At 37.9% G+C, this 17,471-nt stretch overlaps 1 protein-coding gene and 1 long non-coding RNA gene across 11 annotated transcripts in view; one reads left to right on the top strand and one right to left on the bottom strand.

Annotated features, from left to right (window-relative positions):
- The window catches only part of LOC122419089 (uncharacterized), a 106,971-nt gene that overhangs the window by 61,097 nt on the left and 28,403 nt on the right, over positions 1-17,471 (top strand). The window lies entirely within an intron of this gene.
- LOC122419092 (uncharacterized) lies at positions 7,714-10,109 on the bottom strand. Its single transcript, XR_006262812.1, has 4 exons — positions 9,271-10,109; positions 8,313-8,377; positions 8,215-8,239; positions 7,714-8,041 (listed from the first exon to the last, which is right to left on the bottom strand). It is a non-coding gene; the product is annotated as an uncharacterized lncRNA (long non-coding RNA).

Here is a 17,471-nt window from a genome sequence, read left to right as displayed (position 1 = left end):
TCAGCTCAGAGTCATCGAATTTCGCTTGAGACTGTTATTCTTTCCGGAGTGCAACGAGCCTGCACGTGGCGAAATCTATATGCAGTTTTTTTCACTTACAATCTTGGGACGCACTGTTCCGTTGTGTTGTCATCAACGACAATGTCGAATCGCGGAGTATTCGATCGCCGATAAATTTCTATGAATTTCTTACGAAATTACCAGTATTTCGATGAAATTTTCTGTGAAACACGGATAGAAAAAACAGCCTACGACAAGCCAATTGTCAACCTTTCACACTTCAATAGCTCAGACAATGTACGAACCACCTTCACCTTTCCACACTGCATCAATCCTCGGGTATCTAAAAGGCTGTTTTTCTCTCCTTCGTAGAGGTGTCAGAATTCTGAAACCTCGACCTTTCCCGTGACCCTGGAAGGTCCTAAAAGGTCACAAACAAAATCCTGGGTCTCGTGTTGAAGGTGATGGGGGCCGATTGCTGATCGATATCTCAGGCACCATCAATCAACACATTTACTCAAATTCCCGAAAGAATAAGTGGGTACGTTTCAACGGTTGACCTCTGTCGTTAGATTTTTTGTGGCACTCTATGAAAGTGAAGGCTTTTTTATATTCTTGGATCACGAGGGCGATCGCTTATAATGAACGTGATTTCACTCTTTCCACTGACAGTCGTTTTCTTGCATTCGTCACATTTTTTTCGTAATATTATATCACTCATAACGCAGATGGCCTCATTATTCATTCTGTCTGAAGCTGTGGATGTTTTCCAATTGACATAGCTAAAATTACTATTTTTGTGAGGCCAAGCGTCGTCTGAAACAGTGTCAAAATAAGAGAATGTCTACGAAATTAGATTCGAGTTGAGGTCGTTACTTAATCACGGTCTTTTTGCTGCTTTACATAATGTATTTTTGCAAGACGACTATAGGCCAGTGCAATCAATACTGGAAACCAAGCTGACGTTTGTCAAGGCTTTTGTCACATCCGTCATCAATGGGCCGATACGTCACGGCTCTGTACGTCACCAATACCGTGACGTACCAAGGTCCATCGAGTCGATCATACCGTCGTCCATTAATGTACGTGTATATTTTTATTTAGCAACTAGCCGTGGTAAAGCTTTGACAAGCGACCCGTGTTGCGCGTCCTTCATCTCGCTCAGACTCGACGAAGAGTCGAGGCGACTAACGTGGCGAATCTTTTTCCATTTCTCGTACATCGATTACGACGGTGTATTTCGTTTACGTGCATCGTAACATCGCAGTTTAATACGCTAAAACGGTTGTCACAAACGTGGCTTAGGATGGATCACGCTACTGATTTTCCCGAGGCTTTCATTATATTTTTGATGAAAATGTTAACCTTGCAGAGCGGGTGCGAGAAATTCACGGATTTCAACTTTCTTTACAATTAAAATGAAGGAGGAGTTTGATTTTTTTATTTATGATTGAATTTTAAACGAGAATGTTGAGTTTTTTCTGGACTTTTAATATTTTTCAGATTACGGGACAGTAGATAGTGGAATGAAATACAATGCTTAAGCTGGGAAACTGTTCCTTTCATTTTTTTTCTGGTTACAAAACAGAAACAAGACAAACTCGAGGTACTGAAGTAACCGACTAAATATTGCGTCAACTTTTGTCACATTTCTAAAATATAAATTCCAAATATTAAGCTCATTCATTTGTTGGAATGAACTTTTTATCATTCGACAACAATATCGTAGACTTTCCGCATACGCGCACAAGTTCCGGCTACTTATAATCGTTCATTATTCCGTTTAAGAACATCGCGTCTCAACATATAATAAGTTGATGCAGTATTCGTAATCACATCGCAAATCATGATAAGTCTGGGCTGCAAGTGCTGACAAGACAAACGAATATTGAGCCTGATAAAGAAACAATTTACAACGGTTTGCAGTTGTTTCCGCTACAGCCATCTGCGACACGCATTTTTATTGTTAAAATATTTCGTGCTTTATTTACGACATACCGGAAACTCGATTTGATGAATGATCCCAGAAGGAGCTTAATTTCAAAGTTCCCACGTTTGCTTATTTTTTTCGTGAGAAGCAAAGTGCACAAAATAATGCAACGGAGCGCGATGATGAGAGGGAGGAAAAAAAATTGTGAAGCCGGCTGATGTGCCACGGCATAAATAACAAAAAATTGGAGTCGTTGACTCAATTCTGTGCCACGAAAGGTTTTCGTTAAAAATTTTGTTTGTAGAAAATTTAGGAAGTTTGGATCCTCGCTCTTATGAAATAAACTGAAGAGACCGACGTTACAGTGCAAAAACGTTGCAAAGCACAATTTTATTTTACGTAACTGCAATACTTATTGTTCTACTGCAACTCCGTTTTTAATAAGCATCATTAAAAACCAACAGTTCGCACTGAGAGAGTCATTTACTTCGGAAGCTCTAATTATCCGAAAGGAAACCTTGTGCTTGACTTTCGTAGGAAACATGATTACATAACCAATGACAATGAATTCAAATGAGGTGCTTATTAAACGAAAATGAGAAACAAATGTTGTTTTCGACTGATCGAGTGGTGGAAGTAAAGTCACATCTGTTGTTACTTATTACGAATTTGCGAAACTGAACATAACAAAAACAGCTGCGAATCGATGGCTCGTCTTTTCCATCGAATCGATTTTGTAACAATTTTATGTTAATTTTAATTGACTTCCAACAATTCTGCGCAATTTCCTCGACGTTCCAACTACATCGCTAAACTCTTTTGCTCTCACAATCTCTCACAATTGGTAAAATTGAATTAATGTCCGAGGATTAATAAATTATTTCGATAATTTGAAGCACCATCGACCATGCAGACGCGAAAATATTATCGGATTTTTTCAAATTCGCTTATCGAAGACGATGTATAATTAGCGAACTCCTCGCGAACAATATCACTGAGGAAATAATAATAATAATAATAATAATAATCAAATTTGAAGAAAAATAGCGATAGGAATGATTCGCGAATCAGAAGTACTGAAATCCGCTTCGTGGGGTGGCCGAAAGTTCTCTTGACGACGAGATATCTCTCGAGGTCGGCGCATAATGCTCACAGTTCACGTTATTCACACTCATTTGGCATCACATGGTCATTTTTTCCGGATTAATCTCGATTCGAGGTCTCAACGACCGCATACGAAAGAAGAAAACTGAGGAGGCTACGACTCGTACGTTCAGATGGTAATTTTTCGATGACGAATTATTAGATCGCGCGTGTAGTGGCTTCGCCTTAAAATTTGTAGAGACTTTTCTCTCCAAATCATTCAACAAATTCACCATTCAAGTTATGATTCACGGAGATAATTAATTTTGAAAAATTACCGTCCAGTAACGATAGTGCGGTGACGAGCTGCAATTCCTGATATTATTATGGGAAAGAAATTGAATTTTCCTGTAAAAAAAAATAATATTCATTGTTCACAGTAGGAACTTTTAGTAGAGTATTTAGTAAATTTTGACTTCACGATTAATTCTCTACGCTGCATACTGTAAAAATTTCCGTTGGAATGTCGGCTATCTGGGAACATGGTAGAGGTATCTTTTCGCTAAATCGGCCTATTTCCCTATTCTTTTTATACGCTCAGCCCTTTGTTGAAATGTGTAAACCACTGTTTCAGTGTGCTCCGAAATCCGGAATCGAGTGACCACTGTGACGCACCGTAAAATTCACTAAACATTTTATAAATTTTAGTATACGTACCGTAAATTTCACTATTTGCAATATTTACTATTATAAAACTGAAAATTCCGCAAAATATTGAAAATTTTACAGTGCGTTACTGGAATAAATATTTTTCGTTATCTTGTCCCCAAAAGTCAAATATATCCGGTAAATTTTACAGTGAATTCGCGCTAAATATTGCCGTTTAATTCTCTCCGTGTTTTGTGAAATTCAATACTGAAAGCTTGTCTCAAGTTTAACCAAACGTATTCAGAATTTCTCTGTAACGAGAGAAACAGAGAAACACCGCTTTAACCGACTTTTTTGAGAGCATTTTTCGAAAAAGAAATGTTCTGCTGTTGCTTATGAAAATGTTGATAAACTGCTGGTCAATTTGAGAGGGGGAAGCAGTTTTGCTCTCATGAAAACTCGAATTGAAAAAAATGTTCGTTCGTTTTGTCCTCTTCGAATTAGACCAGGCTGAGAGGCCGTGGAATAATTTTTTTTCTCTCTGCGTCCGTCACTTCCCAAAAGAATTGTGATCTCGTTCACTTCGAGAGTTGATAAATTTTCGAAGAAATTGTTCTATTTCAGGTTTATTACACTTCACTTTTCGGTTTCAGCTGCTCCATAATGTTCCCTCGTAACTCGTTCTATCAACGTTAACATCAAGTGCGAAGCAGCGAAACAGTGTTATCTAAATCACACTCGATGTCTGAAAGGGTAGAAATTTGTGTGGCCTGGAATCAGCATTAAAATATTCAATAAAACACCTGATGAGATAACATACCACCGTAGAAATAGTGCGATGACGTTAGTTCGAGTTTTTTAGACGTTTCGTTAAAAATTTATTGCCAAACATCATCGCTCGAATTGACTTGTTCTATATATACACACACACCTTGTACTACGAATGTGTAACATTCACAAACGCTCAGACATGCCGAGCCAATTCTCATAGATTTAAATATAACATGAATAGGAGTGTGTATTAATACTTCGCAGACGATTATAGCACAAAGCGACAGAATTTGCACGAGAAATCATTGTTTCAGTAGCAACAAAATAAATTTCAAATAGGAAATAATCCACTTGAATTTTCATATACTGCGATACGCATCTTCGAGTCTTCACAATTGTATTGTAATTTGTAATCAATATATGGAAAAACCTGCATTCGTCTTCGAACGTTGTTTTTGCGATGGTGGTTTCATAACAGCAGTGACATTAGGCGTACGAAAATATCACTTTTATGGCCTAAAATATTAAAAAGCCTTTTTATAGATCGAGCTGTTATTCGATACTATCGCCCCCGCTGTGCACTATGTACGAAATTCTCTTTTGATATACGCTATCCGTCATTCGAACGTTACCTGTCAGTAATCATCGATTTTTCTCTCGGGATGTTGCCAAACAATGCCACTTGATTAATTGCTTTTCCTACTCAGGTTTATTGTTTGTCGAGCTAAATATACTTCGAGCAATATTGTTGACGATTATCAAGGGATCCTCATGTAACTTGGTGCGCATGACCTTGGAGCATTTATAGATGACAAGATGACGTGGAAGTTTATTTGGGCATAAGTTGGGGTCGTATGGGGAGAAAATACTTTTGCGTGATAAATTTAATGTTAAAGGTTCTCTGCGAGCTCGCCATGTATGTGTGAGCTCATATGGTGAGTTAGGGATTCATCCCTAACTCGCATCTAACGAAATAATTGCGCAAAAAGTGTAAGCAGTGCGAGAGTAACAGTTTTTGCTAACTTTTTATAGCTGGAATCTAGCTCCGAAAAGGTGTAAATTGCTTAAAGATAAAAATTTCAAAATCCACTCATGTCCAGAGCTAAAATCAAGCGCACAATCGTTTTCTTTAGCTGCGGAAATGTTGAGAATTGGAATTACGCGTTTGGGAGTTAGCCAGAGAGTGGTGTGAGGACGTTCGTTGACCCGGCTCGTGATCCTCTAACGGCCTTGTTCGCGAGAACTGTGAGAAGAAAACTGGATTACTTTTTCATCGAATGACGCATTGAGGCGAAGAAAAAGAATGTTGGACAAAAAAAACGGCTGATTTCTCAGCTGCATTGTTTTTTTCAATGGGTTAATATCATTCCATATCGCAAGTACCTAAATATAGCCTTAACCGTGATAAAAAAACGATACGATTTTCAAAAATATTGTATGATGAGTCAGAAATCCACACACTGATTTCCACCGAAAGTTTTCTCCCAATAAAAAGAGCGCGTTGTACTTCGATGCTCAAATTTATTAAAAAATTTTCTTCTTCGTATATCAACGGACACAGATTTTAATAAATTATTCAACAACGATCAACGAGGAGGGGTCTTTGAACTCAGAGAAATTACCGCTGTATTAATACAGAAATTTTAATCAACATGAGCCATTAACTGTAGGAAGGATTGCAATGGGGAAAAAATAGTCGAAAGAGATTAAAGACTACAAATATAGAGGAATAGGATAGTTCTCTACTTCTTAACGTTTGCAAATGTTCTAAAGTGATATGTCAGACGATATTTGAGCCGACGAAAGCGGCTCTAGCCTCGATTTGACTATCAGCAAATGCCTTTTCAGTATTCAGTAGTGTGCGGACTTGACATCAATATACAAATAAAAATATAGAAATAGGTTCTTAACTGTCCGGGAGGGAGGGGGGGGGGGGGAGGGGAGTCAACTCTGCTCAGATAAGCCCTTATCTAACGCGTGGTCACATTATTTTTGTATTTTTATCGTTTACTCCTTCGATTCCAAGGCATAACTTATTGAAAATGGTCACTATGCAATAGTTTTGATATATATTTTAAATAACTTTAAATACGTATTTAAGGTAGATCATGCCCGTAGGATCCTATTTTATTGGTGTCTGAGTTGGGTCAAGTTTTATTCTCTAATTAAAGATATAATCACTTTAAATTAATGTCAGAATTTTTTTTAAACAATCTTTTGATGAATGACAAGCGATTAATTAATCGGGGATCCATCACACACTGAACCCGAAATTTCATTCGTCTCTGACGAAAGTACTATAGTTTTTATGTAAAAACTCGCTTTAGAGAGGGCAAAGGGAAATTAATCAAGAAAAAAGTGTTAATGAAAAAACAGAAGGCAGGAATGGGCCAAGTCAAGAAGAAACAAAATGCCGAAATAAGCAAATGTGAGGTTATACAAGTGCTCATTACCAATTTCTTTCAATCTTTAACATAATATATCGTTATTACTAGCAAGACAATAGTCTCGAATTTTTTCCCAGAACTTCATTGCATACTTCATTGTTATTGTGTACTTTTTCATAAACTTCGTAAGAAGCGTTCATTCGTTATATGGAAATGTAAACGATTTTTTACGCACAGTCCCTATACCCGCCTGTATTTTTCTTCATCTTTAAACACATTTATCTAAATAACCAATAAGACGAACTCTTTAAAATTTGATATGCGTGTCAGTCGATTACTCATTTAAAGTCTCAGTAAATTTCAAGACTTTCTTAAGAAAATCTTTTCGTGCATGAACTAATACTTCACCTTGTTATTTTAATGAATGATGGAAAGCACGAAGAATAATAGGAAAAAACGAGAAAAGTGGAAAAAAAATGTTCATAAGTCAAAGAGAAGGTGGAGTGAAAGACAATTCAACTGGAATTTCATGACTCGTTGAATGACAAAATATACAAAACGCCCGCTATTTAGATGTAAATTAAGCTAAAACATCTTTAATTTTTATAAGTTCAATCAATTGATAAATTTGATACTTATTACTCGCGACATTTTTCGTGCATTTGAGAATATCCGTACTGTTATAGAAGCCATCAATTTTTCATTATTGTTAAACGAAGACTATTCGTTGAAGAGATCCATACGTCATGAACAGAAATAAAACGCGGTATCTGCATTTTCAAACATTTTATCGACTGCATATATTGAAAAAGTATTTTAGAATATTCATTGAATAGTCGTGAGTTTATATTTGGATTCGGAATCTATGGTGGGGGGAATGATAACCAATGAGTATAGTTTTACGTTGGTATTTTATTGTTTGCTGTGTTATATTATGCTACTCTCATCAATGTCACAGAAGATGCATGTATCTTTTGTAATAATAAAATTCTTCAAAATACATCGTTCTGTACTTTTAGAGAGAGTGAAGAAATCAAAAATTTTCAGTGAATTAACTTGTTTTAATGTGGTTATCCACGGACAAAGTTTTTTCATTAATCCTCGGCATTGCCTCCACTATTTTCCGGGCTCGAATTTTGTGTATCAGCTTGAGAGGATTCCATTTCAGATTGGGAATTATTTTCTCCTTCTGAATTTTCGAAAGAGTTGACGTTCCATGGATCTGTGAACAAAGATGTTTTATACGTTTGAATGAAGTAAAATTTTCCATTCGAGCAACGAACCAAGTGTTTCCAGCTCAAATAACGTGACGACTATGAAGTCGTACGGTCGGTTTAGAAGGAAACTGGTAAGAAACGAAATGGTTGGAAGAAAACAATTGAAATTCAGACTCACCCTCCTCGTCGTCTCCTCTCGCCAGCTTAAAGAACCAAACATCACTGAATTAATGGAAAAATCCGGAAAAACCAAAGAAATTTTTCTTTTGTTCTTACCGAAACGTGAATCGCGACGATACACAGAAGCAACAATCCTGCCATTGACTTGCGACTGGAAAAAGCTAAAAAGAACATTTTGAAATTGGTTCACATTCACTCGCACACTAATCGCGTTCGGTACGCGCTCATAATCCAGTTAAGGTATTCCTTTCGAATGACCGTATTTTAGGGTGGCGCAAATTGGAGCACTCGAAATTTGGACTGATTCGTAACCTCTGAGAAGTCGTAGTTATATAGGAAAAGCTTCTGCTCCTGCCATTATTCCAACTTCTGCCGTTAATGTCTCTTTTAAACATTCGGTAACCCTTTATTTTTATCATCGCTGTATGGATTTTTTACATTTCTTTCTGTCTGTGAGTCAGTTTGTATCAGGAGTTTAGAATTATTTGGTATATGAATGATTGAAAAAAATGTGAGGATGATGAGATATAAATCCCATAAACTCCCATAAAAATTTTATAATTTTTGAAGTTTCAATTCTTCATTAAATATTCGATAACCTGACCTGAAATTTCGCAATCCATTCGCATGAAACTCCATCATCACCATATTTCTATTCAATAATTCATACACCGAATATCTCTAAATTCCTGATACAAACTGGCTCACGGATAGAAAAAAATGTAAGTAATCCATAGCGATGATAAAAATAAAGGGTTATCGAATTTTGAGAAAAGATATTAATGACAGAAGTTGGAAAAATGGCAGAAGCAGAAGCTTTTCCCATATAACAACGACTTCTCAGAGCTTAGGAATCAGTCCAAATTTCGAGTGCCCTAGTTTGCGACACCAAAAAATACGGTCCTGCGAAAGGAATACCTTAAGAGCTTGTTTCACTATGCTTTTTCTCAGTTCACAATTCCCGTTTACATATCCCATCGTTCTCTTCGTTTTGCGTAACGAAGAATATAATTCAAAGGTAATTAGTGAGATATCAACTAGAAAATTTACTCACAATTAATTCATATTGGATGTAAGTACTAGAAAATGAAACCACGTCGGCAACTCCTTGGTAAACTATGATGTTCCAGGGAATTCGGAGCCTTTTATAGTGCGAATCGACTATCGTTATTACCGAATATGCCCGTCCGACGTTTTAGAGGTCTAATTATTAGGGGGACCCGAAAGTAATGTCGTTTAAGAGCATATCAATTAGCATAAGAGAACGAAATTACTTTCCCGTCCCCCTAATAGAATAATGACACCAATAGTACAAAATTTGACACTTATAACAATTACACATTAATAATACAAAATTTACAAGGTAATTAGTATCTACCTGTTTCTGTTTTGACAAGAAACGACAAAAACATAAACGGTCTCGTATACTTGTCCATCAACAAAAATTCGATTGAATTTTACACCAAATTTATGTACCGGGCGATCTATAGCCAATTTAGGTTTTCTTGAGTTTTTTGTCTCTACGAAAATCAAATTTATGTGTATTCGCCATTGGCAATCGTTTAATCCTGAGATTCTACTATCAAAAAATAGCATGATTCGCATATGTGTTGAGGCTCATCGTCATCGATGTAATGCTCTGCAATACCATCCACGACATGATTTCCGATCTTCAGTGTTGGATAGTTTGAAACATTGGAGCTCGCATATTCGAAGCGCAATTTCTAAACTCGCACGAATATTTTGTTTTTTCAATCTTCGATTTCGACTAACGTTCCAGCCTTCTTGAAATGAATTTAAGGTAGATCATGCCCGAAGGATCGGGTTTTATGGATTTCTGAAATGGGTGGATTTTAACTTCCTAATTAAAGATATTATCACTTTAAATTAAAGTCGGAGTTATCAATTCGAAATTGTAAATAAACTTTTTCACCTTATTAATACTACAGTTTTTTAAATGTAAAATAACGCTTTAGAGAGCGCAAAGGGAAATGGATCAAGAAAAAAAAGTATTAATAAAAAGACAGAAGGCTATGACAGGAATGGGCCAAGCCAATAAGAAACAAAATACCGAAATAAGCAAATGTGAGGTTATTATCAATTTCGTTCAATCTTTAACGTAATATATCTTTATTAGTGCACATTGTCATTATGTACTTTTTCATAAACTTCGTAAGAAGTGTTCATTCGTTATATGGAAAGATAAACGATTTTTTACGCATATTCCTTATAATATATTCCCTGTGTATTTTTCTTCATATTTAAACACGTTTATCTCAATAACAAATAAGATTTAAAATTTGAAATGCCTCTTGGTCGACTACTCATTTAAACTCTGTATACATTTCAAGACTTTCTCAAGAAAATTGTTTCGTGCATGAATTACCTTATTAATGAAATAACGATTAACTACATCCATATTTATTGCATTGTTTCTCAGAAGTGTTTCTCCGAGTGTATTATGCCACCATTTCGAAGATAAGGAACGTTGATCATCTCAATATTTTACGTTGATGCTTGCCGGTTACAGTGAAACCGGTAGATTCGTCAATCCCATAATACGTATTAACATATCATAGGCGACCATAGGTATAGAACAAAAATTGGAGTTGAACCGGTTTCAACCCAGCTTACCGGCGTTCTAGCTATTCTAATATTTAATGCTACGAAAAACAGGATCTGGATTTGCCTGGATAAATCTCATGCCCACCAATTCCTTTGATCGGACGTTGAATGGTGAAACTTGAATTCTGAATGTCTCATAGTAGTTTGGTAATTTCAATGATTTTATTATTCTATTCCATCGCCTGAGTTGAAATTTAGAACTTTTGAAAATTCATTTAACTACTATTGAAAATAACATTTAACTACATCATCAAAAATACATTTAATGATGTCCGAACTACGCTCATTCAGAATAATCAGAATGGATAAAATTGAATTTTGCTACTTTGAGACAAAAATTGCTTTAAAGATTTTATTACGATGTAGATTAATATTTTACGTGACGATTAGCAAAATTTGGGCTAGATTGACCGTCTAGTTATTTTGTAATTAAATTGCAAAGACGAGTATTTTGAGGCACCGAATACACGTCGTTTGTAGAAAAAGATCGACCCCAAGTGCCATGAATACGATTTTTCTCACTCAAAATCCTAGATTATTCGTTGAAAAACCTATTTTAGGATAAATGGGTCATTGAGAATTTGGTAAGAAAAAGAAAAATCGTACCTTGACAGAATGCATGCTTTAACAAAATAATCTTACAAAAAGTATTTTGTTTACACTTCTTACATGGAGAAAGCTATATAAAGTCGTTGATGACATATAGTCTACTACGAAGAATACTGCAGAGTCATTGACGATATAATTTTTTCAGTTTTCACGAATTACTGTGCTATGAAATACTCATGCGAGTGCGACAGAGATAGCTGCAAATTTCGAAATCGAAATTCTTTGACACAGTTTGATTTCGAAAATTCCAAGTGAGGCTAGTCGATTGTTCCATGCTCATAACGTTGCGATTCTCCATCCTCAAGTGTACTTGAGTACTCGACTCGTTTTCTCATTTACCATTGAACTCATAGACCGCAAACGTGGAGGTGTTGTTCCCAGATTATGTTCATTATGAATATGATTCGAAACAATATCTTCCGCAATAACGGAAAAATCCGACGACATACAAGCCTAATAGAGACTAATCAACAAACGCGTTCAACATCCTACGTCAAAAGCTCTCAATTTATGCTGTAATTTATGCAGATTATTTACTGCTTATTTTACTGATTATTTTGATCCCACTCAAGGACAGAATCAATCGGAGTATCGACGCGTGCTCATGTATCATCATACCAGGGCAGTATTGTATGATCGGACTCGCGATGAGAACAGATGATCGTTATAACGTCACTGTGCGCGGATGCATTGGACGGCTCACTCCGGTGCTTGATATTTTAACGTCCATATGTGGCCAACAATAACAATTGCGTCTTATGTTTTTCCAAGTCATGTGCTTTTTGACGTAGGAACTCGTGATCTTTTATGATCAGATCGGGACGCGCACGCGCCATCGATAAAATCAAACACGTCCATTTTATTGTGGACCATAAAATTTTTACAATTTCATACTTCACAAGAACCTTTACGTAACAGCTTCGAAAATCGTTAGTCAACTAATTATTTGTTCACCTCTGCAACGGGATGGTCAGCAAGCTTTTGCGAATCCTCTAATCTCACTCCGTTTTCACAAAATCTACGCAGTTACGAGTCAGTCGCAAAATTTTGCAAACGGTACGTCAACTGGACATGTGTTCATTGACACCGACACATGAGCAACGAGTTTTATAAATAAACTGTCACGGACTATTAATAAGGACGTAAAACAGGTTGATCTGATAATTACTAACGGTAATCTCGATCTGATTTCATTTATCGTATTCCATTTAAATACTCGATGATCCACGTGCACATCCCATCCAGTGTACGCATGCAAAATAGTCACTTTTCTCCACGTAGAAGAAAAGCGTTCGACATGGCATCAACAACAATGATGATACCGACTCTCGGTTCGAATCGGTGTGAAATGATGTTGAAAGCCGAGGATCCATAATGACAACCTATTGTACGAGCAGAATAGGACGACGAGAAAGGTACAAAGAAGAAGAAACGCTCAGCATAGACGGCGCGATGCACGAGTTTATGGCGGGGAACTGGAGAGGGTTATCGCTATTTCTGCACCGGATAATCCAGTATTGCGGTCAGTCCACCGTCCACAAGATTCTATTGATAGAACTCTGAAGGAGTCTGTGTCGATGGCGGAAGATGGATTATATGATAAATATATGTTGATGTACACGAAGCATCGAATTAAAAGGTGCGTGAGATGAATAAAAAAATTAGACGGGACAGATCAACAGCAAAGGGGGAGGAGGAGGAGGAGAGAAGTAGAAAAAGAGCTGAACAAGCCCTTTTATGCCCTTTGGTTAGGCTATATACGTACACCAAGGTGCATCAACCGGTGCAGCGCCGGATGTAACGAACGAACGGCGCCGTTCACTTTTTCCAGACAGACGTCGAGACTCTCCCACCCTCTCGGACACTCATCCACAGTTTCTCCTTTCTGACTATAGTGTGGAATTATATATAAGAGCTACACGTTGAAACTGACCAGCGTAATGCGGTCGTGTAAGGTTCATAGGGATTCTTCAGTAAGCAAAATAATCTCATAAGTATTGGCTAACTTTGTGCATTGATGTTGAATAAACAAACATGGCTGACGGCACTGGTAGATTGAGTTTAGGCTGGAAATTTGTTTTAATCAACTCACGAATAATCTTCGGATTGTTCTTGCATGCAATTGATTTACGGTTTGTGAAGAAATTTTTTAAACACGAATTCAACCATCACGCGAAGACGGTTAATCATGGTAGTTTCAAAAGCATCCACACGCTTTAAATTGTTCTCCTTTTTACGCTTCATGGCTCATTTTGGCCATGCAAACAATCTTCAGCTGCTTGATTTTTTATAACCAACGAGAAATTTACGATTTCTTTCTCTAATTGCCCATTAACGTTCGGTAAGACTTTTCTATATACGGTCCAGCTCAACTGATTCCACAATTCAGTTATTTTTATTCTCAACTTCACTTCTTTTCGAACTATTCATGGGTTATGTGGAAGGTCAGAAAATTTTGGAAACCGTGGATTACTAATGGGCCATCGTTGAAGAACATTATTTTGGATTCGTATATTCCTAATAACTCATCGAGGCCTCAGCTCGCTTTTTCCAGATCATAAAATCATTCCTCAGGCTCTAGAACGTCTCGAGATTCCGAGAATTGCGACGTACCTCGAAACATCGAAATGAACATCCTGGAACAAAGATCGAATAAACCGGTGCACTGCTGGACATTACATACACTTTCGAGGAATCGATTCCACCTGCACCCAGGAAAATTAATGGCATAGGCATAAAATGCGTTCGAATTTCAAAATAGCTTGTGCAATCGCAGCAGTTAAAAGAACTACACGATAGCATGAAACAGTTAGAAAAATTAACTGTCAAAATCGATAGTGGCTACTGATTCACCCACGCTTCAATCTTCTCGTCTCATTTAGCTTCAATGCCATCGATCATTTATTCGTCATGAGCAAAACGAATGCTTCTCCTTTTTTCAATGTCTTCTCATAACTGTTGAAATGTAGAACATTTGATGCTGCCAAATATCTACTGATTGGCTATTTTATTTTTCTCGTTTTGTTTATTAATCAAGCGCTAAGATTAAATGTCAAGGCATCTTTTCGTTGATACGTATTGCGATGTGCGTGACCATTCGATCGTTAACTATGCATGAGTATATGTTAGTAGGGAAATATCAACTGATATTCGTTATAAACATCTGTATCCGTGAAACGTGTGTGTGTGTGTGTGTGTGTGTGTTCGGGCGCATAAAAATAGAAATGTTTGCCAGCGGCCACGACGGAGTAGACGTGCAGACTGATGGATCCTCTATCTTCGGATGTAAATATTATTCTCAACAGGTGCAACAACCTGTGGAATTTCTTAGCAGATTTTTGCAGTGCAATTTTGTTGAGCGGATTCCCAGCGTGCTTATTCCGGCTTTTCTCCCCATTTCGTGCTCTGCTGTACGTATTGAAAGGTTGAAATGTACCTGGACTTTGATCCGCTTCAAATGGGTGTAGCTCAGTTGGCAATATAGTGTTTGAAGTTAAAAATAATTCATTGGCATAAGTGAATTGATATATTTTTTCACTGATGCGGCAGAGGCAGGCTATAGAAACGAATATTCGTAGAGAGAGATTCGGATATCGAAAAACATTTTGAAAATAATCCAACCGAAGATGCTCCTCAACGTGTCTCGTGTCTGATCGCTGAGAGCTTCATCGTAGCGAATATAACGAATGAATATTACAGCTCTTTGGCACGAAACCGTCCTGATTCACGGACGATCGTTTAGTGTCCTCGAATATCTCGTGAAATCCTGACGAATCATACCTTCCCTGCAAACTATGTTTTCCCTTGAAATAACTTCAGAATTGCAGTTACAATCATTGCGAAAAGAAACAATCTCGATAATCATTGGTTAGAAAACTCGTGCCAGTTTATTGCAGCGCCGACACAAAATCGTTGAGTTTTGCAACGAATCGCTCACGTTTCTTCAGCGCTGTTTATAGATTGAGTCTCGTTGAAAACAAAATTCAAGTATTGTGACTCCGCTCCAACAGAAGAGATAAAAACATTGATGAAACTGTTTGCGAAAGTGGGTTGAAGGTTGAAAATTTTTTCATAAACAAACTATGCCACTTATTTTAATGGAACATTCGTTTTCAGCAAAATAAATGTCTTTACACGTGAGTACGATCACAGGACTCTAAAATTTGATCTTCATGAAGTCTTACTGTTGAAATAATCTAACGCTGAAAATTCTTCCATCGTTCATTAATCCTCCATCGTTCATCCTCTTTCTCGTCCTCGCGTGCTGCCAGACCTCATACTATAACTATATCTTTCCGGGTAGGGAGTGGAAACGACATGGAAATAACGAGGCTTCGCTCGATCGACGATAGTATACAATGGGGATTTCGTAACCGATATCGACCTCGGGTCTTTCTGCATTGCCGTTGTATTGCTGCTTCGCTATACCGACGGGGATTGTGTTCACGTGATTCTGGCATTTAACCATTCTGTCGTTTCCTATTTTACGTCCGGGCTACACTCACGTCGTTCATAGTTTACTCGGGGCAAACGTCATCGAGGAGCCTCGGTGGTGGACGGCGTTGAAACGTAGGGAACGGAATTAAATAAACTGCGAGGATTTCAACTGTACCTCAGTAGCGCGTGTTCCAATCCTCGAGTGAGGCACAGAAGGGCACGACTTGCACGAATGTTGCTCCCAACGTACACTGAGTTGCGCCCTGTTCCTTTTCGCTGAGGATGTGAGTGACGAATGAAAAAAAAAACTCCACGACAAAACAGTCTTCTGTGACCCACTGTGGTGATTCTTTCGTCCATCTGTAAATCCTCCGTCGACTATCCACCCTCTCACAATCGTCCATCTCTGCTCGTGCGTGGAAAGGTTCGTGGAGATTTATAAAATATTCCACCCTGGAAATTCTTCTCGGTGAATGTTCGGTCGACGGATGTAGGCCACCCATTAACTACTCACCCTTGTTCTCTCTCTCTCTCTCTATCAGATTTACTTGCGCACTCGATGAATCAAGCCCACGTCTCTGAATGGCTCTTGTTGATCCGTCTGTCTCGCCCATCGCTGGAAAAACTTTCCAACCAGCTTTCCACTAATTGAAATGCGTTTGTTTTTTTCCCTTGGAACATTATCGGTAACATAAATCATTTGGGTGATGTGTCATTGCCTAGAGCGAATCAATGTCTGGAAGACACTTGGGAAACGCTGTTCGACGCATTAACCCAAACCGTTTTTCAAGTGGAGTTGTCTGCTGTGGCTCTTTTCCATCACAGTAGCGATTTCGTTTGGATGTGGAGTTCGATAATAGATTTTTGACGTCAGCCCAAAAGGCAAATCAGTGCAGGCAAGCTCAACTCGTTGCTGAAGATTGCATGATGTCCAACTGACATCTCTTTTAAGCTAATCCTGACAGGAAGACATTTTCATGCTCCTGGTCGAGCTTATAAACTCAAAGTACAGGAATGAAAGAAAATTTTGTGTCCAGTATTTTGGTAATCTTATTGATCAATACCTGCAACTAAATTGCACGTACTCACAACAGTTCAGCATTTAGAATTGGAAAGATTACAATTTTTTTACGTGTCCCAAACATGCATACGACGAAGGATGCAAGCAAAAGAAGGTCCTGCTTCTTCAATGCTACAGAAGGAAATCTGTCACTCTTCGGTCGTGCTGAGGCATAGGAAACGGAGTTTGCGCATGGGTCCGTGAGAAAGAATATTGTATTCTAGCAGGCTCGAGCTATTCCATCACAGGCAGTAGTTTCAGCCCACATGGCAGGTATATGGTATAAGGTTTAAGAGACAAAGAGGTGGAGCAAGGAGCCGGCAACGTCTATGAAAAACAGTTGAGCACGCTGGGAGTTTCGAAACCCTCGTGCCTTCTTTTCTCCAGCATAATCTAGGAGCGCAGATCAATTCTTTGCTCACCAGGCCTGCTTTTCGTCTTCCCAACCCTCGAGAAGGGCCAAAATAGTCTCTGCGGGTTTCTGACCTCACTTAGAAACTTTCCTTTTGCTGCAATTCGTCGTT

Source organism: Venturia canescens, chromosome 1 (assembly GCF_019457755.1).
Source record: "Venturia canescens isolate UGA chromosome 1, ASM1945775v1, whole genome shotgun sequence".
NCBI classification, from domain to species: domain Eukaryota; kingdom Metazoa; phylum Arthropoda; class Insecta; order Hymenoptera; family Ichneumonidae; genus Venturia; species Venturia canescens.
Note: the sequence above shows the minus strand (reverse complement) of the source record. Positions and strands in the feature narration are given on the sequence as shown.